Below are 27027 nucleotides of genomic sequence, written 5' to 3' on the forward strand. Positions count from 1 at the left end.
CGCTCTTATGCCACGGGGTTGACTGCTTACAGCTCAGAACGCTCTTGTGCCGTGGGGTTGACTGCTTACAGCTCAGAACGCTCTTGTGCCATGGGGTTGACTGCTTACAGCTCAGAACGCTCTTATGTCATGGGGTTGACTGCTTACAGCTCAGAACGCTCTTATGCCGTGGGGTTGACTGCTTACAGCTCAGAACGCTCTTATGTCGTGGGGTTGACTGCTTACAGCTCAGAACGCTCTTATGTCATGGGGTTGACTGCTTACAGCTCAGAACGCTCTTATGTCACGGGGTTGACTGCTTACAGCTCAGAACGCTCTTATGTCATGGGGTTGACTGCTTACAGCTCAGAACGCTCTTATGCCACGGGGTTGACTGCTTACAGCTCAGAACGCTCTTATGCCGTGGGGTTGACTGCTTACAGCTCAGAACGCTCTTATGCCGTGGGGTTGACTGCTTACAGCTCAGAACGCTCTTATGCCGTGGGGTTGACTGCTTACAGCTCAGAACGCTCTTATGCCGTGGGGTTGACTGCTTACAGCTCAGAACGCTCTTATGCCACGGGGTTGACTGCTTACAGCTCAGAACGCTCTTATGCCACGGGGTTGACTGCTTACAGCTCAGAACGCTCTTATGTCGTGGGGTTGACTGCTTACAGCTCAGAACGCTCTTATGTCGTGGGGTTGACTGCTTACAGCTCAGAACGCTCTTATGTCATGGGGTTGACTGCTTACAGCTCAGAACGCTCTTATGCCGTGGGGTTGACTGCTTACAGCTCAGAACGCTCTTATGTCATGGGGTTGACTGCTTACAGCTCAGAACGCTCTTATGCCGTGGGGTTGACTGCTTACAGCTCAGAACGCTCTTATGTCGTGGGGTTGACTGCTTACAGCTCAGAACGCTCTTATGCCATGGGGTTGACTGCTTACAGCTCAGAACGCTCTTATGTCGTGGGGTTGACTGCTTACAGCTCAGAACGCTCTTATGTCATGGGGTTGACTGCTTACAGCTCAGAACGCTCTTATGCCATGGGGTTGACTGCTTACAGCTCAGAACGCTCTTATGCCGTGGGGTTGACTGCTTACAGCTCAGAACGCTCTTATGCCGTGGGGTTGACTGCTTACAGCTCAGAACGCTCTTATGCCGTGGGGTTGACTGCTTACAGCTCAGAACGCTCTTATGCCGTGGGGTTGACTGCTTACAGCTCAGAACGCTCTTATGTCGTGGGGTTGACTGCTTACAGCTCAGAACGCTCTTATGCCGTGGGGTTGACTGCTTACAGCTCAGAACGCTCTTATGCCGTGGGGTTGACTGCTTACAGCTCAGAACGCTCTTATGCCGTGGGGTTGACTGCTTACAGCTCAGAACGCTCTTATGTCGTGGGGTTGACTGCTTACAGCTCAGAACGCTCTTATGCCATGGGGTTGACTGCTTACAGCTCAGAACGCTCTTAGGCCATGGGGTTGACTGCTTACAGCTCAGAACACTCTTATGCCATGGGGTTGACTGCTTACAGCTCAGAACACTCTTATGTCATGGGGTTGACTGCTTACAGCTCAGAACGCTCTTATGCCATGGGGTTGACTGCTTACAGCTCAGAACGCTCTTATGCCGTGGGGTTGACTGCTTACAGCTCAGAACGCTCTTATGCCATGGGGTTGACTGCTTACAGCTCAGAACGCTCTTATGCCGTGGGGTTGACTGCTTACAGCTCAGAACGCTCTTATGCCGTGGGGTTGACTGCTTACAGCTCAGAACGCTCTTATGCCGTGGGGTTGACTGCTTACAGCTCAGAACGCTCTTATGCCGTGGGGTTGACTGCTTACAGCTCAGAACGCTCTTATGCCGTGGGGTTGACTGCTTACAGCTCAGAACGCTCTTATGTCGTGGGGTTGACTGCTTACAGCTCAGAACGCTCTTATGTCGTGGGGTTGACTGCTTACAGCTCAGAACGCTCTTATGTCCTGGGGTTGACTGCTTACAGCTCAGAACGCTCTTATGTCATGGGGTTGACTGCTTACAGCTCAGAACGCTCTTATGTCATGGGGTTGACTGCTTACAGCTCAGAACGCTCTTATGCCACGGGATTGACTGCTTACAGCTCAGAACGCTCTTATGTCATGGGGTTGACTGCTTACAGCTCAGAACGCTCTTATGTCATGGGGTTGACTGCTTACAGCTCAGAACGCTCTTATGTCATGGGGTTGACTGCTTACAGCTCAGAACGCTCTTATGCCACGGGGTTGACTGCTTACAGCTCAGAACGCTCTTATGTCATGGGGTTGACTGCTTACAGCTCAGAACGCTCTTATGCCATGGGGTTGACTGCTTACAGCTCAGAACACTCTTATGCCATGGGGTTGACTGCTTACAGCTCAGAACGCTCTTATGCCGTGGGGTTGACTGCTTACAGCTCAGAACGCTCTTATGCCGTGGGGTTGACTGCTTACAGCTCAGAACGCTCTTATGCCATGGGGTTGACTGCTTACAGCTCAGAACGCTCTTATGCCAAGGGGGTTGACTGCTTACAGCTCAGAACGCTCTTATGTCGTGGGGTTGACTGCTTACAGCTCAGAACGCTCTTATGCCGTGGGGTTGACTGCTTACAGCTCAGAACGCTCTTATGCCGTGGGGTTGACTGCTTACAGCTCAGAACGCTCTTATGCCGTGGGGTTGACTGCTTACAGCTCAGAACGCTCTTATGCCACGGGGTTGACTGCTTACAGCTCAGAACGCTCTTATGTCATGGGGTTGACTGCTTACAGCTCAGAACGCTCTTATGCCACGGGGTTGACTGCTTACAGCTCAGAACGCTCTTATGCCATGGGGTTGACTGCTTACAGCTCAGAACGCTCTTATGCCATGGGGTTGACTGCTTACAGCTCAGAACGCTCTTATGCCATGGGGTTGACTGCTTACAGCTCAGAACGCTCTTATGCCATGGGGTTGACTGCTTACAGCTCAGAACGCTCTTATGTCATGGGGTTGACTGCTTACAGCTCAGAACGCTCTTATGCCACGGGGTTGACTGCTTACAGCTCAGAATGCTCTTATGCCATGGGGTTGACTGCTTACAGCTCAGAACGCTCTTATGCCATGGGGTTGACTGCTTACAGCTCAGAACGCTCTTAGGTCATGGGGTTGACTGCTTACAGCTCAGAACGCTCTTATGCCACGGGGTTGACTGCTTACAGCTCAGAACGCTCTTATGCCATGGGATTGACTGCTTACAGCTCAGAACGCTCTTATGCCACGGGGTTGACTGCTTACAGCTCAGAACGCTCTTATGCCACGGGGTTGACTGCTTACAGCTCAGAACGCTCTTATGTCGTGGGGTTGACTGCTTACAGCTCAGAACGCTCTTATTTCGTGGGGTTGACTGCTTACAGCTCAGAACGCTCTTATGTCGTGGGGTTGACTGCTTACAGCTCAGAACGCTCTTATGTCGTGGGGTTGACTGCTTACAGCTCAGAACGCTCTTATGCCGTGGGGTTGACTGCTTACAGCTCAGAACGCTCTTATGCCGTGGGGTTGACTGCTTACAGCTCAGAACGCTCTTATGCCGTGGGGTTGACTGCTTACAGCTCAGAACGCTCTTATGCCGTGGGGTTGACTGCTTACAGCTCAGAACGCTCTTATGCCGTGGGGTTGACTGCTTACAGCTCAGAACGCTCTTATGCCGTGGGGTTGACTGCTTACAGCTCAGAACGCTCTTATGCCGTGGGGTTGACTGCTTACAGCTCAGAACGCTCTTATGCCGTGGGGTTGACTGCTTACAGCTCAGAACGCTCTTATGCCGTGGGGTTGACTGCTTACAGCTCAGAACGCTCTTATGCCGTGGGGTTGACTGCTTACAGCTCAGAACGCTCTTATGCCGTGGGGTTGACTGCTTACAGCTCAGAACGCTCTTATGCCGTGGGGTTGACTGCTTACAGCTCAGAACGCTCTTATGCCGTGGGGTTGACTGCTTACAGCTCAGAACGCTCTTATGCCGTGGGGTTGACTGCTTACAGCTCAGAACGCTCTTATGCCGTGGGGTTGACTGCTTACAGCTCAGAACGCTCTTATGCCGTGGGGTTGACTGCTTACAGCTCAGAACGCTCTTAGGCCGTGGGGTTGACTGCTTACAGCTCAGAACGCTCTTAGGCCGTGGGGTTGACTGCTTACAGCTCAGAACGCTCTTAGGCCGTGGGGTTGACTGCTTACAGCTCAGAACGCTCTTATGCCGTGGGGTTGACTGCTTACAGCTCAGAACGCTCTTATGCCGTGGGGTTGACTGCTTACAGCTCAGAACGCTCTTATGCCGTGGGGTTGACTGCTTACAGCTCAGAACGCTCTTATGCCGTGGGGTTGACTGCTTACAGCTCAGAACGCTCTTATGCCGTGGGGTTGACTGCTTACAGCTCAGAACGCTCTTATGCCGTGGGGTTGACTGCTTACAGCTCAGAACGCTCTTATGCCGTGGGGTTGACTGCTTACAGCTCAGAACGCTCTTATGCCGTGGGGTTGACTGCTTACAGCTCAGAACGCTCTTATGTCGTGGGGTTGACTGCTTACAGCTCAGAACGCTCTTATGTCGTGGGGTTGACTGCTTACAGCTCAGAACGCTCTTATGTCGTGGGGTTGAATGCTTACAGCTCAGAACGCTCTTATGTCGTGGGGTTGAATGCTTACAGCTCAGAACGCTCTTATGCCGTGGGGTTGACTGCTTACAGCTCAGAACGCTCTTATGCCGTGGGGTTGACTGCTTACAGCTCAGAACGCTCTTATGCCGTGGGGTTGACTGCTTACAGCTCAGAACGCTCTTATGCCATGGGGTTGACTGCTTACAGCTCAGAACGCTCTTATGTCATGGGGTTGACTGCTTACAGCTCAGAACGCTCTTATGCCATGGGGTTGACTGCTTACAGCTCAGAACGCTCTTATGCCACGGGGTTGACTGCTTACAGCTCAGAATGCTCTTATGCCATGGGGTTGACTGCTTACAGCTCAGAACGCTCTTATGTCATGGGGTTGACTGCTTACAGCTCAGAACGCTCTTATGTCATGGGGTTGACTGCTTACAGCTCAGAACGCTCTTATGCCATGGGGTTGACTGCTTACAGCTCAGAACGCTCTTATGCCACGGGGTTGACTGCTTACAGCTCAGAACGCTCTTATGCCGTGGGGTTGACTGCTTACAGCTCAGAACGCTCTTATGCCGTGGGGTTGACTGCTTACAGCTCAGAACGCTCTTATGCCGTGGGGTTGACTGCTTACAGCTCAGAACGCTCTTATGTCATGGGGTTGACTGCTTACAGCTCAGAACGCTCTTATGTCATGGGGTTGACTGCTTACAGCTCAGAACGCTCTTATGTCATGGGGTTGACTGCTTACAGCTCAGAACGCTCTTATGTCATGGGGTTGACTGCTTACAGCTCAGAACGCTCTTATGCCACGGGGTTGACTGCTTACAGCTCAGAACGCTCTTATGCCACGGGGTTGACTGCTTACAGCTCAGAACGCTCTTATGTCACGGGGTTGACTGCTTACAGCTCAGAACGCTCTTATGTCACGGGGTTGACTGCTTACAGCTCAGAACGCTCTTATGCCACGGGGTTGACTGCTTACAGCTCAGAACGCTCTTATGCCACGGGGTTGACTGCTTACAGCTCAGAACGCTCTTATGCCGTGGGGTTGACTGCTTACAGCTCAGAACGCTCTTATGCCGTGGGGTTGACTGCTTACAGCTCAGAACGCTCTTATGCCGTGGGGTTGACTGCTTACAGCTCAGAACGCTCTTATGCCGTGGGGTTGACTGCTTACAGCTCAGAACGCTCTTATGCCGTGGGGTTGACTGCTTACAGCTCAGAACGCTCTTATGCCGTGGGGTTGACTGCTTACAGCTCAGAACGCTCTTATGCCATGGGGTTGACTGCTTACAGCTCAGAACGCTCTTATGCCATGGGGTTGACTGCTTACAGCTCAGAACGCTCTTATGCCGTGGGGTTGACTGCTTACAGCTCAGAACGCTCTTATGCCGTGGGGTTGACTGCTTACAGCTCAGAACGCTCTTATGCCGTGGGGTTGACTGCTTACAGCTCAGAACGCTCTTATGCCGTGGGGTTGACTGCTTACAGCTCAGAACGCTCTTATGCCATGGAGTTGACTGCTTACAGCTCAGAACGCTCTTATGCCGTGGGGTTGACTGCTTACAGCTCAGAACGCTCTTATGCCGTGGGGTTGACTGCTTACAGCTCAGAACGCTCTTATGCCGTGGGGTTGACTGCTTACAGCTCAGAACGCTCTTATGCCATGGGGTTAACTGCTTACAGCTCAGAACGCTCTTATGCCGTGGGGTTGACTGCTTACAGCTCAGAACGCTCTTATGCCATGGGGTTAACTGCTTACAGCTCAGAACGCTCTTATGTCATGGGGTTGACTGCTTACAGCTCAGAACGCTCTTATGTCATGGGGTTGACTGCTTACAGCTCAGAACGCTCTTATGTCATGGGGTTGACTGCTTACAGCTCAGAACGCTCTTATGCCACGGGGTTGACTGCTTACAGCTCAGAACGCTCTTATGCCGTGGGGTTGACTGCTTACAGCTCAGAACGCTCTTATGCCATGGGGTTGACTGCTTACAGCTCAGAACGCTCTTATGTCATGGGGTTGACTGCTTACAGCTCAGAACGCTCTTATGTCATGGGGTTGACTGCTTACAGCTCAGAACGCTCTTATGTCATGGGGTTGACTGCTTACAGCTCAGAACGCTCTTATGTCATGGGGTTGACTGCTTACAGCTCAGAACGCTCTTATGTCATGGGGTTGAATGCTTACAGCTCAGAACGCTCTTATGCCGTGGGGTTGACTGCTTACAGCTCAGAACGCTCTTATGCCATGGGGTTGACTGCTTACAGCTCAGAACACTCTTATGCCATGGGGTTGACTGCTTACAGCTCAGAACGCTCTTATGCCGTGGGGTTGACTGCTTACAGCTCAGAACGCTCTTATGCCGTGGGGTTGACTGCTTACAGCTCAGAACGCTCTTATGTCGTGGGGTTGACTGCTTACAGCTCAGAACGCTCTTATGTCGTGGGGTTGACTGCTTACAGCTCAGAACGCTCTTATGTCCTGGGGTTGACTGCTTACAGCTCAGAACGCTCTTATGTCATGGGGTTGACTGCTTACAGCTCAGAACGCTCTTATGTCATGGGGTTGACTGCTTACAGCTCAGAACGCTCTTATGCCACGGGATTGACTGCTTACAGCTCAGAACGCTCTTATGTCATGGGGTTGACTGCTTACAGCTCAGAACGCTCTTATGTCATGGGGTTGACTGCTTACAGCTCAGAACGCTCTTATGTCATGGGGTTGACTGCTTACAGCTCAGAACGCTCTTATGCCACGGGGTTGACTGCTTACAGCTCAGAACGCTATTATGTCATGGGGTTGACTGCTTACAGCTCAGAACGCTCTTATGCCATGGGGTTGACTGCTTACAGCTCAGAACACTCTTATGCCATGGGGTTGACTGCTTACAGCTCAGAACGCTCTTATGCCGTGGGGTTGACTGCTTACAGCTCAGAACGCTCTTATGCCGTGGGGTTGACTGCTTACAGCTCAGAACGCTCTTATGCCATGGGGTTGACTGCTTACAGCTCAGAACGCTCTTATGCCAAGGGGGTTGACTGCTTACAGCTCAGAACGCTCTTATGTCGTGGGGTTGACTGCTTACAGCTCAGAACGCTCTTATGCCGTGGGGTTGACTGCTTACAGCTCAGAACGCTCTTATGCCGTGGGGTTGACTGCTTACAGCTCAGAACGCTCTTATGCCGTGGGGTTGACTGCTTACAGCTCAGAACGCTCTTATGCCACGGGGTTGACTGCTTACAGCTCAGAACGCTCTTATGTCATGGGGTTGACTGCTTACAGCTCAGAACGCTCTTATGCCACGGGGTTGACTGCTTACAGCTCAGAACGCTCTTATGCCATGGGGTTGACTGCTTACAGCTCAGAACGCTCTTATGCCATGGGGTTGACTGCTTACAGCTCAGAACGCTCTTATGCCATGGGGTTGACTGCTTACAGCTCAGAACGCTCTTATGCCATGGGGTTGACTGCTTACAGCTCAGAACGCTCTTATGTCATGGGGTTGACTGCTTACAGCTCAGAACGCTCTTATGCCACGGGGTTGACTGCTTACAGCTCAGAATGCTCTTATGCCATGGGGTTGACTGCTTACAGCTCAGAACGCTCTTATGCCATGGGGTTGACTGCTTACAGCTCAGAACGCTCTTAGGTCATGGGGTTGACTGCTTACAGCTCAGAACGCTCTTATGCCACGGGGTTGACTGCTTACAGCTCAGAACGCTCTTATGCCATGGGATTGACTGCTTACAGCTCAGAACGCTCTTATGCCACGGGGTTGACTGCTTACAGCTCAGAACGCTCTTATGCCACGGGGTTGACTGCTTACAGCTCAGAACGCTCTTATGTCGTGGGGTTGACTGCTTACAGCTCAGAACGCTCTTATGTCGTGGGGTTGACTGCTTACAGCTCAGAACGCTCTTATGTCGTGGGGTTGACTGCTTACAGCTCAGAACGCTCTTATGTCGTGGGGTTGACTGCTTACAGCTCAGAACGCTCTTATGCCGTGGGGTTGACTGCTTACAGCTCAGAACGCTCTTATGCCGTGGGGTTGACTGCTTACAGCTCAGAACGCTCTTATGCCATGGGGTTGACTGCTTACAGCTCAGAACGCTCTTATGCCGTGGGGTTGACTGCTTACAGCTCAGAACGCTCTTATGCCGTGGGGTTGACTGCTTACAGCTCAGAACGCTCTTATGCCGTGGGGTTGACTGCTTACAGCTCAGAACGCTCTTATGCCGTGGGGTTGACTGCTTACAGCTCAGAACGCTCTTATGCCGTGGGGTTGACTGCTTACAGCTCAGAACGCTCTTATGCCGTGGGGTTGACTGCTTACAGCTCAGAACGCTCTTATGCCGTGGGGTTGACTGCTTACAGCTCAGAACGCTCTTATGCCGTGGGGTTGACTGCTTACAGCTCAGAACGCTCTTATGCCGTGGGGTTGACTGCTTACAGCTCAGAACGCTCTTATGCCGTGGGGTTGACTGCTTACAGCTCAGAACGCTCTTATGCCGTGGGGTTGACTGCTTACAGCTCAGAACGCTCTTATGCCGTGGGGTTGACTGCTTACAGCTCAGAACGCTCTTATGCCGTGGGGTTGACTGCTTACAGCTCAGAACGCTCTTATGCCGTGGGGTTGACTGCTTACAGCTCAGAACGCTCTTAGGCCGTGGGGTTGACTGCTTACAGCTCAGAACGCTCTTAGGCCGTGGGGTTGACTGCTTACAGCTCAGAACGCTCTTATGCCGTGGGGTTGACTGCTTACAGCTCAGAACGCTCTTATGCCATGGGGTTGACTGCTTACAGCTCAGAACGCTCTTATGCCGTGGGGTTGACTGCTTACAGCTCAGAACGCTCTTATGCCGTGGGGTTGACTGCTTACAGCTCAGAACGCTCTTATGCCGTGGGGTTGACTGCTTACAGCTCAGAACGCTCTTATGCCGTGGGGTTGACTGCTTACAGCTCAGAACGCTCTTATGCCGTGGGGTTGACTGCTTACAGCTCAGAACGCTCTTATGTCGTGGGGTTGACTGCTTACAGCTCATAACGCTCTTATGTCGTGGGGTTGACTGCTTACAGCTCAGAACGCTCTTATGCCGTGGGGTTGACTGCTTACAGCTCAGAACGCTCTTATGCCGTGGGGTTGAATGCTTACAGCTCAGAACGCTCTTATGCCGTGGGGTTGACTGCTTACAGCTCAGAACGCTCTTATGCCGTGGGGTTGACTGCTTACAGCTCAGAACGCTCTTATGCCATGGGGTTGACTGCTTACAGCTCAGAACGCTCTTATGCCATGGAGTTGACTGCTTACAGCTCAGAACGCTCTTATGCCATGGGGTTGACTGCTTACAGCTCAGAACGCTCTTATGCCGTGGGGTTGACTGCTTACAGCTCAGAACGCTCTTATGCCGTGGGGTTGACTGCTTACAGCTCAGAACGCTCTTATGCCATGGGGTTGACTGCTTACAGCTCAGAACGCTCTTATGTCATGGGGTTGACTGCTTACAGCTCAGAACGCTCTTATGCCATGGGGTTGACTGCTTACAGCTCAGAACGCTCTTATGCCACGGGGTTGACTGCTTACAGCTCAGAACGCTCTTATGCCATGGGGTTGACTGCTTACAGCTCAGAACGCTCTTATGCCATGGGGTTGACTGCTTACAGCTCAGAACGCTCTTATGTCATGGGGTTGACTGCTTACAGCTCAGAACGCTCTTATGCCATGGGGTTGACTGCTTACAGCTCAGAACGCTCTTATGCCACGGGGTTGACTGCTTACAGCTCAGAACGCTCTTATGCCGTGGGGTTGACTGCTTACAGCTCAGAACGCTCTTATGCCGTGGGGTTGACTGCTTACAGCTCAGAACGCTCTTATGCCGTGGGGTTGACTGCTTACAGCTCAGAACGCTCTTATGTCATGGGGTTGACTGCTTACAGCTCAGAACGCTCTTATGTCATGGGGTTGACTGCTTACAGCTCAGAACGCTCTTATGTCATGGGGTTGACTGCTTACAGCTCAGAACGCTCTTATGTCATGGGGTTGACTGCTTACAGCTCAGAACGCTCTTATGCCATGGGGTTGACTGCTTACAGCTCAGAACGCTCTTATGCCACGGGGTTGACTGCTTACAGCTCAGAACGCTCTTATGTCATGGGGTTGACTGCTTACAGCTCAGAACGCTCTTATGTCACGGGGTTGACTGCTTACAGCTCAGAACGCTCTTATGCCACGGGGTTGACTGCTTACAGCTCAGAACGCTCTTATGCCACGGGGTTGACTGCTTACAGCTCAGAACGCTCTTATGCCGTGGGGTTGACTGCTTACAGCTCAGAACGCTCTTATGCCGTGGGGTTGACTGCTTACAGCTCAGAACGCTCTTATGCCGTGGGGTTGACTGCTTACAGCTCAGAACGCTCTTATGCCGTGGGGTTGACTGCTTACAGCTCAGAACGCTCTTATGCCGTGGGGTTGACTGCTTACAGCTCAGAACGCTCTTATGCCGTGGGGTTGACTGCTTACAGCTCAGAACGCTCTTATGCCGTGGGGTTGACTGCTTACAGCTCAGAACGCTCTTATGCCATGGGGTTGACTGCTTACAGCTCAGAACGCTCTTATGCCGTGGGGTTGACTGCTTACAGCTCAGAACGCTCTTATGCCGTGGGGTTGACTGCTTACAGCTCAGAACGCTCTTATGCCGTGGGGTTGACTGCTTACAGCTCAGAACGCTCTTATGTCGTGGGGTTGACTGCTTACAGCTCAGAACGCTCTTATGCCGTGGGGTTGACTGCTTACAGCTCAGAACGCTCTTATGTCATGGGGTTGACTGCTTACAGCTCAGAACGCTCTTATGTCATGGGGTTGACTGCTTACAGCTCAGAACGCTCCTATGTCATGGGGTTGACTGCTTACAGCTCAGAACGCTCTTATGCCACGGGGTTGACTGCTTACAGCTCAGAACGCTCTTATGCCACGGGGTTGACTGCTTACAGCTCAGAACGCTCTTATGTCATGGGGTTGACTGCTTACAGCTCAGAACGCTCTTATGTCACGGGGTTGACTGCTTACAGCTCAGAACGCTCTTATGCCACGGGGTTGACTGCTTACAGCTCAGAACGCTCTTATGTCACGGGGTTGACTGCTTACAGCTCAGAACGCTCTTATGCCGTGGGGTTGACTGCTTACAGCTCAGAACGCTCTTATGCCGTGTGGTTGACTGCTTACAGCTCAGAACGCTCTTATGCCGTGGGGTTGACTGCTTACAGCTCAGAACGCTCTTATGCCGTGGGGTTGACTGCTTACAGCTCAGAACGCTCTTATGCCGTGGGGTTGACTGCTTACAGCTCAGAACGCTCTTATGCCGTGGGGTTGACTGCTTACAGCTCAGAACGCTCTTATGCCGTGGGGTTGACTGCTTACAGCTCAGAACGCTCTTATGCCATGGGGTTGACTGCTTACAGCTCAGAACGCTCTTATGCCATGGGGTTGACTGCTTACAGCTCAGAACGCTCTTATGCCATGGGGTTGACTGCTTACAGCTCAGAACGCTCTTATGCCGTGGGGTTGACTGCTTACAGCTCAGAACGCTCTTATGCCGTGGGGTTGACTGCTTACAGCTCAGAACGCTCTTATGCCGTGGGGTTGACTGCTTACAGCTCAGAACGCTCTTATGCCGTGGGGTTGACTGCTTACAGCTCAGAACGCTCTTATGCCTTGGGGTTGACTGCTTACAGCTCAGAACGCTCTTATGCCATGGGGTTGACTGCTTACAGCTCAGAACGCTCTTATGCCATGGAGTTGACTGCTTACAGCTCAGAACGCTCTTATGCCGTGGGGTTGACTGCTTACAGCTCAGAACGCTCTTATGCCGTGGGGTTGACTGCTTACAGCTCAGAACGCTCTTATGCCGTGGGGTTGACTGCTTACAGCTCAGAACGCTCTTATGCCATGGGGTTAACTGCTTACAGCTCAGAACGCTCTTATGCCGTGGGGTTGACTGCTTACAGCTCAGAACGCTCTTATGCCATGGGGTTAACTGCTTACAGCTCAGAACGCTCTTATGTCATGGGGTTGACTGCTTACAGCTCAGAACGCTCTTATGTCATGGGGTTGACTGCTTACAGCTCAGAACGCTCTTATGCCACGGGGTTGACTGCTTACAGCTCAGAACGCTCTTATGCCACGGGGTTGACTGCTTACAGCTCAGAACGCTCTTATGCCATGGGGTTGACTGCTTACAGCTCAGAACGCTCCTATGTCATGGGGTTGACTGCTTACAGCTCAGAACGCTCCTATGTCATGGGGTTGACTGCTTACAGCTCAGAACGCTCTTATGCCACTGGGTTGACTGCTTACAGCTCAGAACGCTCTTATGTCATGGGGTTGACTGCTTACAGCTCAGAACGCTCTTATGTCACGGGGTTGACTGCTTACAGCTCAGAACGCTCTTATGCCACGGGGTTGACTGCTTACAGCTCAGAACGCTCTTATGCCACGGGGTTGACTGCTTACAGCTCAGAACGCTCTTATGCCGTGGGGTTGACTGCTTACAGCTCAGAACGCTCTTATGCCGTGGGGTTGACTGCTTACAGCTCAGAACGCTCTTATGCCGTGGGGTTGACTGCTTACAGCTCAGAACGCTCTTATGCCGTGGGGTTGACTGCTTACAGCTCAGAACGCTCTTATGCCGTGGGGTTGACTGCTTACAGCTCAGAACGCTCTTATGCCGTGGGGTTGACTGCTTACAGCTCAGAACGCTCTTATGCCGTGGGGTTTACTGCTTACAGCTCAGAACGCTCTTATGCCGTGGGGTTGACTGCTTACAGCTCAGAACGCTCTTATGCCATGGGGTTGACTGCTTACAGCTCAGAACGCTCTTATGTCATGGGGTTGACTGCTTACAGCTCAGAACGCTCTTATGCCATGGGGTTGACTGCTTACAGCTCAGAACGCTCTTATGCCGTGGGGTTGACTGCTTACAGCTCAGAACGCTCTTATGCCGTGGGGTTGACTGCTTACAGCTCAGAACGCTCTTATGCCCTGGGGTTGACTGCTTACAGCTCAGAACGCTCTTATGCCGTGGGGTTGACTGCTTACAGCTCAGAACGCTCTTATGCCGTGGGGTTGACTGCTTACAGCTCAGAACGCTCTTATGCCATGGGGTTGACTGCTTACAGCTCAGAACGCTCTTATGCCATGGAGTTGACTGCTTACAGCTCAGAACGCTCTTATGCCGTGGGGTTGACTGCTTACAGCTCAGAACGCTCTTATGCCGTGGGGTTGACTGCTTACAGCTCAGAACGCTCTTATGCCGTGGGGTTGACTGCTTACAGCTCAGAACGCTCTTATGCCATGGGGTTAACTGCTTACAGCTCAGAACGCTCTTATGCCGTGGGGTTGACTGCTTACAGCTCAGAACGCTCTTATGCCATGGGGTTAACTGCTTACAGCTCAGAACGCTCTTATGTCATGGGGTTGACTGCTTACAGCTCAGAACGCTCTTATGTCACGGGGTTGACTGCTTACAGCTCAGAACGCTCTTATGTCACGGGGTTGACTGCTTACAGCTCAGAACGCTCTTATGCCACGGGGTTGACTGCTTACAGCTCAGAACGCTCTTATGCCGTGGGGTTGACTGCTTACAGCTCAGAACGCTCTTATGTCATGGGGTTGACTGCTTACAGCTCAGAACGCTCTTATGTCATGGGGTTGACTGCTTACAGCTCAGAACGCTCTTATGTCATGGGGTTGACTGCTTACAGCTCAGAACGCTCTTATGTCATGGGGTTGACTGCTTACAGCTCAGAACGCTCTTATGTCATGGGGTTGACTGCTTACAGCTCAGAACGCTCTTATGCCGTGGGGTTGAATGCTTACAGCTCAGAACGCTCTTATGCCATCTGGTTGACTGCTTACAGCTCAGAACACTCTTATGCCATGGGGTTGACTGCTTACAGCTCAGAACGCTCTTATGCCATGGAGTTGACTGCTTACAGCTCAGAACGCTCTTATGCCATGGGGTTGACTGCTTACAGCTCAGAACGCTCTTATGCCATGGGGTTGACTGCTTACAGCTCAGAACGCTCTTATGTCATGGGGTTGACTGCTTACAGCTCAGAACGCTCTTATGCCATGGGGTTGACTGCTTACAGCTCAGAACGCTCTTATGCCACGGGGTTGACTGCTTACAGCTCAGAACGCTCTTATGCCACGGGGTTGACTGCTTACAGCTCAGAACGCTCTTATGTCATGGGGTTGACTGCTTACAGCTCAGAACGCTCTTATGTCATGGGGTTGACTGCTTACAGCTCAGAACGCTCTTATGCCACGGGGTTGACTGCTTACAGCTCAGAACGCTCTTATGCCACGGGGTTGACTGCTTACAGCTCAGAACGCTCTTATGCCACGGGGTTGACTGCTTACAGCTCAGAACGCTCTTATGCCGTGGGGTTGACTGCTTACAGCTCAGAACGCTCTTATGCCGTGGGGTTGACTGCTTACAGCTCAGAACGCTCTTATGCCGTGGGGTTGACTGCTTACAGCTCAGAACGCTCTTATGCCGTGGGGTTGACTGCTTACAGCTCAGAACGCTCTTATGCCGTGGGGTTGACTGCTTACAGCTCAGAACGCTCTTATGCCGTGGGGTTGACTGCTTACAGCTCAGAACGCTCTTATGCCGTGGGGTTGACTGCTTACAGCTCAGAACGCTCTTATGCCGTGGGGTTGACTGCTTACAGCTCAGAACGCTCTTATGCCTTGGGGTTGACTGCTTACAGCTCAGAACGCTCTTATGCCATGGGGTTGACTGCTTACAGCTCAGAACGCTCTTATGCCGTGGGGTTGACTGCTTACAGCTCAGAACGCTCTTATGCCGTGGGGTTGACTGCTTACAGCTCAGAACGCTCTTATGCCGTGGGGTTGACTGCTTACAGCTCAGAACGCTCTTATGCCGTGGGGTTGACTGCTTACAGCTCAGAACGCTCTTATGCCATGGAGTTGACTGCTTACAGCTCAGAACGCTCTTATGCCGTGGGGTTGACTGCTTACAGCTCAGAACGCTCTTATGCCGTGGGGTTGACTGCTTACAGCTCAGAACGCTCTTATGCCGTGGGGTTGACTGCTTACAGCTCAGAACGCTCTTATGCCATGGGGTTAACTGCTTACAGCTCAGAACGCTCTTATGCCGTGGGGTTGACTGCTTACAGCTCAGAACGCTCTTATGCCATGGGGTTAACTGCTTACAGCTCAGAACGCTCTTATGTCATGGGGTTGACTGCTTACAGCTCAGAACGCTCTTATGTCATGGGGTTGACTGCTTACAGCTCAGAACGCTCTTATGTCATGGGGTTGACTGCTTACAGCTCAGAACGCTCTTATGCCACGGGGTTGACTGCTTACAGCTCAGAACGCTCTTATGTCGTGGGGTTGACTGCTTACAGCTCAGAACGCTCTTATGCCGTGGGGTTGACTGCTTACAGCTCAGAACGCTCTTATGCCGTGGGGTTGACTGCTTACAGCTCAGAACGCTCTTATGCCGTGGGGTTGACTGCTTACAGCTCAGAACGCTCTTATGCCGTGGGGTTGACTGCTTACAGCTCAGAACGCTCTTATGCCGTGGGGTTGACTGCTTACAGCTCAGAACGCTCTTATGCCGTGGGGTTGACTGCTTACAGCTCAGAACGCTCTTATGCCGTGGGGTTGACTGCTTACAGCTCAGAACGCTCTTATGCCGTGGGGTTGACTGCTTACAGCTCAGAACGCTCTTATGCCGTGGGGTTGACTGCTTACAGCTCAGAACGCTCTTAGGCCGTGGGGTTGACTGCTTACAGCTCAGAACGCTCTTAGGCCGTGGGGTTGACTGCTTACAGCTCAGAACGCTCTTAGGCCGTGGGGTTGACTGCTTACAGCTCAGAACGCTCTTATGCCGTGGGGTTGACTGCTTACAGCTCAGAACGCTCTTATGCCGTGGGGTTGACTGCTTACAGCTCAGAACGCTCTTATGCCGTGGGGTTGACTGCTTACAGCTCAGAACGCTCTTATGCCGTGGGGTTGACTGCTTACAGCTCAGAACGCTCTTATGCCGTGGGGTTGACTGCTTACAGCTCAGAACGCTCTTATGCCGTGGGGTTGACTGCTTACAGCTCAGAACGCTCTTATGCCGTGGGGTTGACTGCTTACAGCTCAGAACGCTCTTATGTCGTGGGGTTGACTGCTTACAGCTCATAACGCTCTTATGTCGTGGGGTTGACTGCTTACAGCTCAGAACGCTCTTATGCCGTGGGGTTGACTGCTTACAGCTCAGAACGCTCTTATGCCGTGGGGTTGAATGCTTACAGCTCAGAACGCTCTTATGCCGTGGGGTTGACTGCTTACAGCTCAGAACGCTCTTATGCCATGGGGTTGACTGCTTACAGCTCAGAACGCTCTTATGCCATGGGGTTGACTGCTTACAGCTCAGAACGCTCTTATGCCATGGAGTTGACTGCTTACAGCTCAGAACGCTCTTATGCCATGGGGTTGACTGCTTACAGCTCAGAACGCTCTTATGCCGTGGGGTTGACTGCTTACAGCTCAGAACGCTCTTATGCCGTGGGGTTGACTGCTTACAGCTCAGAACGCTCTTATGCCATGGGGTTGACTGCTTACAGCTCAGAACGCTCTTATGTCATGGGGTTGACTGCTTACAGCTCAGAACGCTCTTATGCCGTGGGGTTGACTGCTTACAGCTCAGAACGCTCTTATGCCACGGGGTTGACTGCTTACAGCTCAGAACGCTCTTATGCCATGGGGTTGACTGCTTACAGCTCAGAACGCTCTTATGCCGTGGGGTTGACTGCTTACAGCTCAGAACGCTCTTATGTCATGGGGTTGACTGCTTACAGCTCAGAACGCTCTTATGCCATGGGGTTGACTGCTTACAGCTCAGAACGCTCTTATGCCACGGGGTTGACTGCTTACAGCTCAGAACGCTCTTATGCCGTGGGGTTGACTGCTTACAGCTCAGAACGCTCTTATGCCGTGGGGTTGACTGCTTACAGCTCAGAACGCTCTTATGCCGTGGGGTTGACTGCTTACAGCTCAGAACGCTCTTATGTCATGGGGTTGACTGCTTACAGCTCAGAACGCTCTTATGTCATGGGGTTGACTGCTTACAGCTCAGAACGCTCTTATGTCATGGGGTTGACTGCTTACAGCTCAGAACGCTCTTATGTCATGGGGTTGACTGCTTACAGCTCAGAACGCTCTTATGCCACGGGGTTGACTGCTTACAGCTCAGAACGCTCTTATGCCACGGGGTTGACTGCTTACAGCTCAGAACGCTCTTATGTCATGGGGTTGACTGCTTACAGCTCAGAACGCTCTTATGTCACGGGGTTGACTGCTTACAGCTCAGAACGCTCTTATGCCACGGGGTTGACTGCTTACAGCTCAGAACGCTCTTATGCCGTGGGGTTGACTGCTTACAGCTCAGAACGCTCTTATGCCGTGGGGTTGACTGCTTACAGCTCAGAACGCTCTTATGCCGTGGGGTTGACTGCTTACAGCTCAGAACGCTCTTATGCCGTGGGGTTGACTGCTTACAGCTCAGAACGCTCTTATGCCGTGGGGTTGACTGCTTACAGCTCAGAACGCTCTTATGCCATGGGGTTGACTGCTTACAGCTCAGAACGCTCTTATGCCGTGGGGTTGACTGCTTACAGCTCAGAACGCTCTTATGCCATGGGGTTGACTGCTTACAGCTCAGAACGCTCTTATGCCGTGGGGTTGACTGCTTACAGCTCAGAACGCTCTTATGCCGTGGGGTTGACTGCTTACAGCTCAGAACGCTCTTATGCCGTGGGGTTGACTGCTTACAGCTCAGAACGCTCTTATGCCGTGGGGTTGACTGCTTACAGCTCAGAACGCTCTTATGCCGTGGGGTTGACTGCTTACAGCTCAGAACGCTCTTATGCCGTGGGGTTGACTGCTTACAGCTCAGAACGCTCTTATGTCATGGGGTTGACTGCTTACAGCTCAGAACGCTCTTATGTCATGGGGTTGACTGCTTACAGCTCAGAACGCTCTTATGTCATGGGGTTGACTGCTTACAGCTCAGAACGCTCTTATGCCACGGGGTTGACTGCTTACAGCTCAGAACGCTCTTATGCCACGGGGTTGACTGCTTACAGCTCAGAACGCTCTTATGTCATGGGGTTGACTGCTTACAGCTCAGAACGCTCTTATGTCACGGGGTTGACTGCTTACAGCTCAGAACGCTCTTATGCCACGGGGTTGACTGCTTACAGCTCAGAACGCTCTTATGTCACGGGGTTGACTGCTTACAGCTCAGAACGCTCTTATGCCGTGGGGTTGACTGCTTACAGCTCAGAACGCTCTTATGCCGTGGGGTTGACTGCTTACAGCTCAGAACGCTCTTATGCCGTGGGGTTGACTGCTTACAGCTCAGAACGCTCTTATGCCGTGGGGTTGACTGCTTACAGCTCAGAACGCTCTTATGCCGTGGGGTTGACTGCTTACAGCTCAGAACGCTCTTATGCCGTGGGGTTGACTGCTTACAGCTCAGAACGCTCTTATGCCATGGGGTTGACTGCTTACAGCTCAGAACGCTCTTATGCCATGGGGTTGACTGCTTACAGCTCAGAACGCTCTTATGCCATGGGGTTGACTGCTTACAGCTCAGAACGCTCTTATGCCGTGGGGTTGACTGCTTACAGCTCAGAACGCTCTTATGCCGTGGGGTTGACTGCTTACAGCTCAGAACGCTCTTATGCCGTGGGGTTGACTGCTTACAGCTCACAACGCTCTTATGCCGTGGGGTTGACTGCTTACAGCTCAGAACGCTCTTATGCCATGGGGTTGACTGCTTACAGCTCAGAACGCTCTTATGCCATGGGGTTGACTGCTTACAGCTCAGAACGCTCTTATGCCATGGAGTTGACTGCTTACAGCTCAGAACGCTCTTATGCCGTGGGGTTGACTGCTTACAGCTCAGAACGCTCTTATGCCGTGGGGTTGACTGCTTACAGCTCAGAACGCTCTTATGCCGTGGGGTTGACTGCTTACAGCTCAGAACGCTCTTATGCCATGGGGTTAACTGCTTACAGCTCAGAACGCTCTTATGCCGTGGGGTTGACTGCTTACAGCTCAGAACGCTCTTATGCCATGGGGTTAACTGCTTACAGCTCAGAACGCTCTTATGTCATGGGGTTGACTGCTTACAGCTCAGAACGCTCTTATGTCACGGGGTTGACTGCTTACAGCTCAGAACGCTCTTATGTCACGGGGTTGACTGCTTACAGCTCAGAACGCTCTTATGCCACGGGGTTGACTGCTTACAGCTCAGAACGCTCTTATGCCGTGGGGTTGACTGCTTACAGCTCAGAACGCTCTTATGCCATGGGGTTGACTGCTTACAGCTCAGAACGCTCTTATGTCATGGGGTTGACTGCTTACAGCTCAGAACGCTCTTATGTCATGGGGTTGACTGCTTACAGCTCAGAACGCTCTTATGTCATGGGGTTGACTGCTTACAGCTCAGAACGCTCTTATGTCATGGGGTTGAATGCTTACAGCTCAGAACGCTCTTATGCCGTGGGGTTGACTGCTTACAGCTCAGAACGCTCTTATGCCATGGGGTTGACTGCTTACAGCTCAGAACACTCTTATGCCATGGGGTTGACTGTTTACAGCTCAGAACGCTCTTATGCCATGGAGTTGACTGCTTACAGCTCAGAACGCTCTTATGCCATGGGGTTGACTGCTTACAGCTCAGAACGCTCTTATGCCATGGGGTTGACTGCTTACAGCTCAGAACGCTCTTATGTCATGGGGTTGACTGCTTACAGCTCAGAACGCTCTTATGCCATGGGGTTGACTGCTTACAGCTCAGAACGCTCTTATGTCATGGGGTTGACTGCTTACAGCTCAGAACGCTCTTATGTCATGGGGTTGACTGCTTACAGCTCAGAACGCTCTTATGCCGTGGGGTTGACTGCTTACAGCTCAGAACGCTCTTATGCCGTGGGGTTGACTGCTTACAGCTCAGAACGCTCTTATGCCGTGGGGTTGACTGCTTACAGCTCAGAACGCTCTTATGCCGTGGGGTTGACTGCTTACAGCTCAGAACGCTCTTATGCCATGGGGTTAACTGCTTACAGCTCAGAACGCTCTTATGCCGTGGGGTTGACTGCTTACAGCTCAGAACGCTCTTATGCCGTGGGGTTGACTGCTTACAGCTCAGAACGCTCTTATGTCGTGGGGTTGACTGCTTACAGCTCATAACGCTCTTATGTCGTGGGGTTGACTGCTTACAGCTCAGAACGCTCTTATGCCGTGGGGTTGACTGCTTACAGCTCAGAACGCTCTTATGCCGTGGGGTTGAATGCTTACAGCTCAGAACGCTCTTATGCCATGGGGTTGACTGCTTACAGCTCAGAACGCTCTTATGTCATGGGGTTGACTGCTTACAGCTCAGAACGCTCTTATGCCATGGGGTTGACTGCTTACAGCTCAGAACGCTCTTATGCCACGGGGTTGACTGCTTACAGCTCAGAACGCTCTTATGCCATGGGGTTGACTGCTTACAGCTCAGAACGCTCTTATGCCATGGGGTTGACTGCTTACAGCTCAGAACGCTCTTATGTCATGGGGTTGACTGCTTACAGCTCAGAACGCTCTTATGCCATGGGGTTGACTGCTTACAGCTCAGAACGCTCTTATGCCACGGGGTTGACTGCTTACAGCTCAGAACGCTCTTATGCCGTGGGGTTGACTGCTTACAGCTCAGAACGCTCTTATGCCGTGGGGTTGACTGCTTACAGCTCAGAACGCTCTTATGCCGTGGGGTTGACTGCTTACAGCTCAGAACGCTCTTATGCCGTGGGGTTGACTGCTTACAGCTCAGAACGCTCTTATGTCATGGGGTTGACTGCTTACAGCTCAGAACGCTCTTATGTCATGGGGTTGACTGCTTACAGCTCAGAACGCTCTTATGTCATGGGGTTGACTGCTTACAGCTCAGAACGCTCTTATGCCACGGGGTTGACTGCTTACAGCTCAGAACGCTCTTATGCCACGGGGTTGACTGCTTACAGCTCAGAACGCTCTTATGTCATGGGGTTGACTGCTTACAGCTCAGAACGCTCTTATGTCACGGGGTTGACTGCTTACAGCTCAGAACGCTCTTATGCCACGGGGTTGACTGCTTACAGCTCAGAACGCTCTTATGCCACGGGGTTGACTGCTTACAGCTCAGAACGCTCTTATGCCGTGGGGTTGACTGCTTACAGCTCAGAACGCTCTTATGCCGTGGGGTTGACTGCTTACAGCTCAGAACGCTCTTATGCCGTGGGGTTGACTGCTTACAGCTCAGAACGCTCTTATGCCGTGGGGTTGACTGCTTACAGCTCAGAACGCTCTTATGCCGTGGGGTTGACTGCTTACAGCTCAGAATGCTCTTATGCCGTGGGGTTGACTGCTTACAGCTCAGAACGCTCTTATGCCATGGGGTTGACTGCTTACAGCTCAGAACGCTCTTATGCCATGGGGTTGACTGCTTACAGCTCAGAACGCTCTTATGCCGTGGGGTTGACTGCTTACAGCTCAGAACGCTCTTATGCCGTGGGGTTGACTGCTTACAGCTCAGAACGCTCTTATGCCGTGGGGTTGACTGCTTACAGCTCAGAACGCTCTTATGCCGTGGGGTTGACTGCTTACAGCTCAGAACGCTCTTATGCCGTGGGGTTGACTGCTTACAGCTCAGAACGCTCTTATGTCATGGGGTTGACTGCTTACAGCTCAGAACGCTCTTATGTCATGGGGTTGACTGCTTACAGCTCAGAACGCTCCTATGTCATGGGGTTGACTGCTTACAGCTCAGAACGCTCTTATGCCACGGGGTTGACTGCTTACAGCTCAGAACGCTCTTATGCCACGGGGTTGACTGCTTACAGCTCAGAACGCTCTTATGTCATGGGGTTGACTGCTTACAGCTCAGAACGCTCTTATGTCACGGGGTTGACTGCTTACAGCTCAGAACGCTCTTATGCCACGGGGTTGACTGCTTACAGCTCAGAACGCTCTTATGTCACGGGGTTGACTGCTTACAGCTCAGAACGCTCTTATGCCGTGGGGTTGACTGCTTACAGCTCAGAACGCTCTTATGCCCTGGGGTTGACTGCTTACAGCTCAGAACGCTCTTATGCCGTGGGGTTGACTGCTTACAGCTCAGAACGCTCTTATGCCGTGGGGTTGACTGCTTACAGCTCAGAACGCTCTTATGCCGTGGGGTTGACTGCTTACAGCTCAGAACGCTCTTATGCCGTGGGGTTGACTGCTTACAGCTCAGAACGCTCTTATGCCATGGGGTTGACTGCTTACAGCTCAGAACGCTCTTATGCCATGGGGTTGACTGCTTACAGCTCAGAACGCTCTTATGCCGTGGGGTTGACTGCTTACAGCTCAGAACGCTCTTATGCCGTGGGGTTGACTGCTTACAGCTCAGAACGCTCTTATGCCGTGGGGTTGACTGCTTACAGCTCAGAACGCTCTTATGCCGTGGGGTTGACTGCTTACAGCTCAGAACGCTCTTATGCCGTGGGGTTGACTGCTTACAGCTCAGAACGCTCTTATGCCGTGGGGTTGACTGCTTACAGCTCAGAACGCTCTTATGCCATGGGGTTGACTGCTTACAGCTCAGAACGCTCTTATGCCATGGAGTTGACTGCTTACAGCTCAGAACGCTCTTATGCCGTGGGGTTGACTGCTTACAGCTCAGAACGCTCTTATGCCGTGGGGTTGACTGCTTACAGCTCAGAACGCTCTTATGCCGTGGGGTTGACTGCTTACAGCTCAGAACGCTCTTATGCCATGGGGTTGACTGCTTACAGCTCAGAACGCTCTTATGCCGTGGGGTTGACTGCTTACAGCTCAGAACGCTCTTATGCCATGGGGTTAACTGCTTACAGCTCAGAACGCTCTTATGTCATGGGGTTGACTGCTTACAGCTCAGAACGCTCTTATGTCATGGGGTTGACTGCTTACAGCTCAGAACGCTCTTATGTCATGGGGTTGACTGCTTACAGCTCAGAACGCTCTTATGCCACGGGGTTGACTGCTTACAGCTCAGAACGCTCTTATGCCGTGGGGTTGACTGCTTACAGCTCAGAACGCTCTTATGCCATGGGGTTGACTGCTTACAGCTCAGAACGCTCTTATGTCATGGGGTTGACTGCTTACAGCTCAGAACGCTCTTATGTCATGGGGTTGACTGCTTACAGCTCAGAACGCTCTTATGTCATGGGGTTGACTGCTTACAGCTCAGAACGCTCTTATGTCATGGGGTTGAATGCTTACAGCTCAGAACGCTCTTATGCCGTGGGGTTGACTGCTTACAGCTCAGAACGCTCTTATGCCATGGGGTTGACTGCTTACAGCTCAGAACACTCTTATGCCATGGGGTTGACTGCTTACAGCTCAGAACGCTCTTATGCCATGGAGTTGACTGCTTACAGCTCAGAACGCTCTTATGCCATGGGGTTGACTGCTTACAGCTCAGAACGCTCTTATGCCATGGGGTTGACTGCTTACAGCTCAGAACGCTCTTATGTCATGGGGTTGACTGCTTACAGCTCAGAACGCTCTTATGCCATGGGGTTGACTGCTTACAGCTCAGAACGCTCTTATGTCATGGGGTTGACTGCTTACAGCTCAGAACGCTCTTATGTCATGGGGTTGACTGCTTACAGCTCAGAACGCTCTTATGCCGTGGGGTTGACTGCTTACAGCTCAGAACGCTCTTATGCCGTGGGGTTGACTGCTTACAGCTCAGAACGCTCTTATGCCGTGGGGTTGACTGCTTACAGCTCAGAACGCTCTTATGCCGTGGGGTTGACTGCTTACAGCTCAGAACGCTCTTATGTCATGGGGTTGACTGCTTACAGCTCAGAACGCTCTTATGTCATGGGGTTGACTGCTTACAGCTCAGAACGCTCTTATGTCATGGGGTTGACTGCTTACAGCTCAGAACGCTCTTATGTCATGGGGTTGACTGCTTACAGCTCAGAACGCTCTTATGCCACGGGGTTGACTGCTTACAGCTCAGAACGCTCTTATGTCATGGGGTTGACTGCTTACAGCTCAGAACGCTCTTATGTCATGGGCTTGACTGCTTACAGCTCAGAACGCTCTTATGTCATGGGGTTGACTGCTTACAGCTCAGAACGCTCTTATGCCACGGGGTTGACTGCTTACAGCTCAGAACGCTCTTATGTCATGGGGTTGACTGCTTACAGCTCAGAACGCTCTTATGCCGTGGGGTTGACTGCTTACAGCTCAGAACGCTCTTATGCCGTGGGGTTGACTGCTTACAGCTCAGAACGCTCTTATGCCGTGGGGTTGACTGCTTACAGCTCAGAACGCTCTTATGCCGTGGGGTTGACTGCTTACAGCTCAGAACGCTCTTATGCCATGGGGTTGACTGCTTACAGCTCAGAACGCTCTTATGCCATGGGGTTGACTGCTTACAGCTCAGAACGCTCTTATGCCATGGGGTTGACTGCTTACAGCTCAGAACGCTCTTATGCCATGGGGTTGACTGCTTACAGCTCAGAACGCTCTTATGCCAAGGGGGTTGACTGCTTACAGCTCAGAACGCTCTTATGTCATGGGGTTGACTGCTTACAGCTCAGAACGCTCTTATGTCATGGGGTTGACTGCTTACAGCTCAGAACGCTCTTATGCCATGGGGTTGACTGCTTACAGCTCAGAACGCTCTTATGTCATGGGGTTGACTGCTTACAGCTCAGAACGCTCTTATGCCATGGGGTTGACTGCTTACAGCTCAGAACGCTCTTATGCCATGGGGTTGACTGCTTACAGCTCAGAACGCTCTTATGCCATGGGGTTGACTGCTTACAGCTCAGAACGCTCTTATGCCGTGGGGTTGACTGCTTACAGCTCAGAACGCTCTTATGCCATGGGGTTGACTGCTTACAGCTCAGAACGCTCTTATGCCATGGGGTTGACTGCTTACAGCTCAGAACACTCTTATGCCATGGGGTTGACTGCTTACAGCTCAGAACGCTCTTATGCCATGGGGTTGACTGCTTACAGCTCAGAACGCTCTTATGCCATGGGGTTGACTGCTTACAGCTCAGAACACTCTTATGCCATGGGGTTGACTGCTTACAGCTCAGAACGCTCTTATGCCGTGGGTTGACTGCTTACAGCTCAGAACGCTCTTATGCCATGGGGTTGACTGCTTACAGCTCAGAACGCTCTTATGTCATGGGGTTGACTGCTTACAGCTCAGAACGCTCTTATGTCATGGGGTTGACTGCTTACAGCTCAGAACGCTCTTATGTCATGGGGTTGACTGCTTACAGCTCAGAACGCTCTTATGTCACGGGGTTGACTGCTTACAGCTCAGAACGCTCTTATGCCACGGGGTTGACTGCTTACAGCTCAGAACGCTCTTATGTCACGGGGTTGACTGCTTACAGCTCAGAACGCTCTTATGCCGTGGGGTTGACTGCTTACAGCTCAGAACGCTCTTATGCCGTGGGGTTGACTGCTTACAGCTCAGAACGCTCTTATGCCGTGGGGTTGACTGCTTACAGCTCAGAACGCTCTTATGCCGTGGGGTTGACTGCTTACAGCTCAGAACGCTCTTATGCCGTGGGGTTGACTGCTTACAGCTCAGAACGCTCTTATGCCATGGGGTTGACTGCTTACAGCTCAGAACGCTCTTATGCCATGGGGTTGACTGCTTACAGCTCAGAACGCTCTTATGCCATGGGGTTGACTGCTTACAGCTCAGAACGCTCTTATGCCGTGGGGTTGACTGCTTACAGCTCAGAACGCTCTTATGCCGTGGGGTTGACTGCTTACAGCTCAGAACGCTCTTATGCCGTGGGGTTGACTGCTTACAGCTCAGAACGCTCTTATGCCGTGGGGTTGACTGCTTACAGCTCAGAACGCTCTTATGCCATGGGGTTGACTGCTTACAGCTCAGAACGCTCTTATGCCATGGGGTTGACTGCTTACAGCTCAGAACGCTCTTATGCCATGGAGTTGACTGCTTACAGCTCAGAACGCTCTTATGCCGTGGGGTTGACTGCTTACAGCTCAGAACGCTCTTATGGCATGGGGTTGACTGCTTACAGCTCAGAACGCTCTTATGCCGTGGGGTTGACTGCTTACAGCTCAGAACGCTCTTATGCCATGGGGTTAACTGCTTACAGCTCAGAACGCTCTTATGCCGTGGGGTTGACTGCTTACAGCTCAGAACGCTCTTATGCCATGGGGTTAACTGCTTACAGCTCAGAACGCTCTTATGTCATGGGGTTGACTGCTTACAGCTCAGAACGCTCTTATGTCATGGGGTTGACTGCTTACAGCTCAG

Source organism: Jaculus jaculus, chromosome 19, assembly GCF_020740685.1.
Source record: "Jaculus jaculus isolate mJacJac1 chromosome 19, mJacJac1.mat.Y.cur, whole genome shotgun sequence".
Lineage (NCBI taxonomy): Eukaryota > Metazoa > Chordata > Mammalia > Rodentia > Dipodidae > Jaculus > Jaculus jaculus.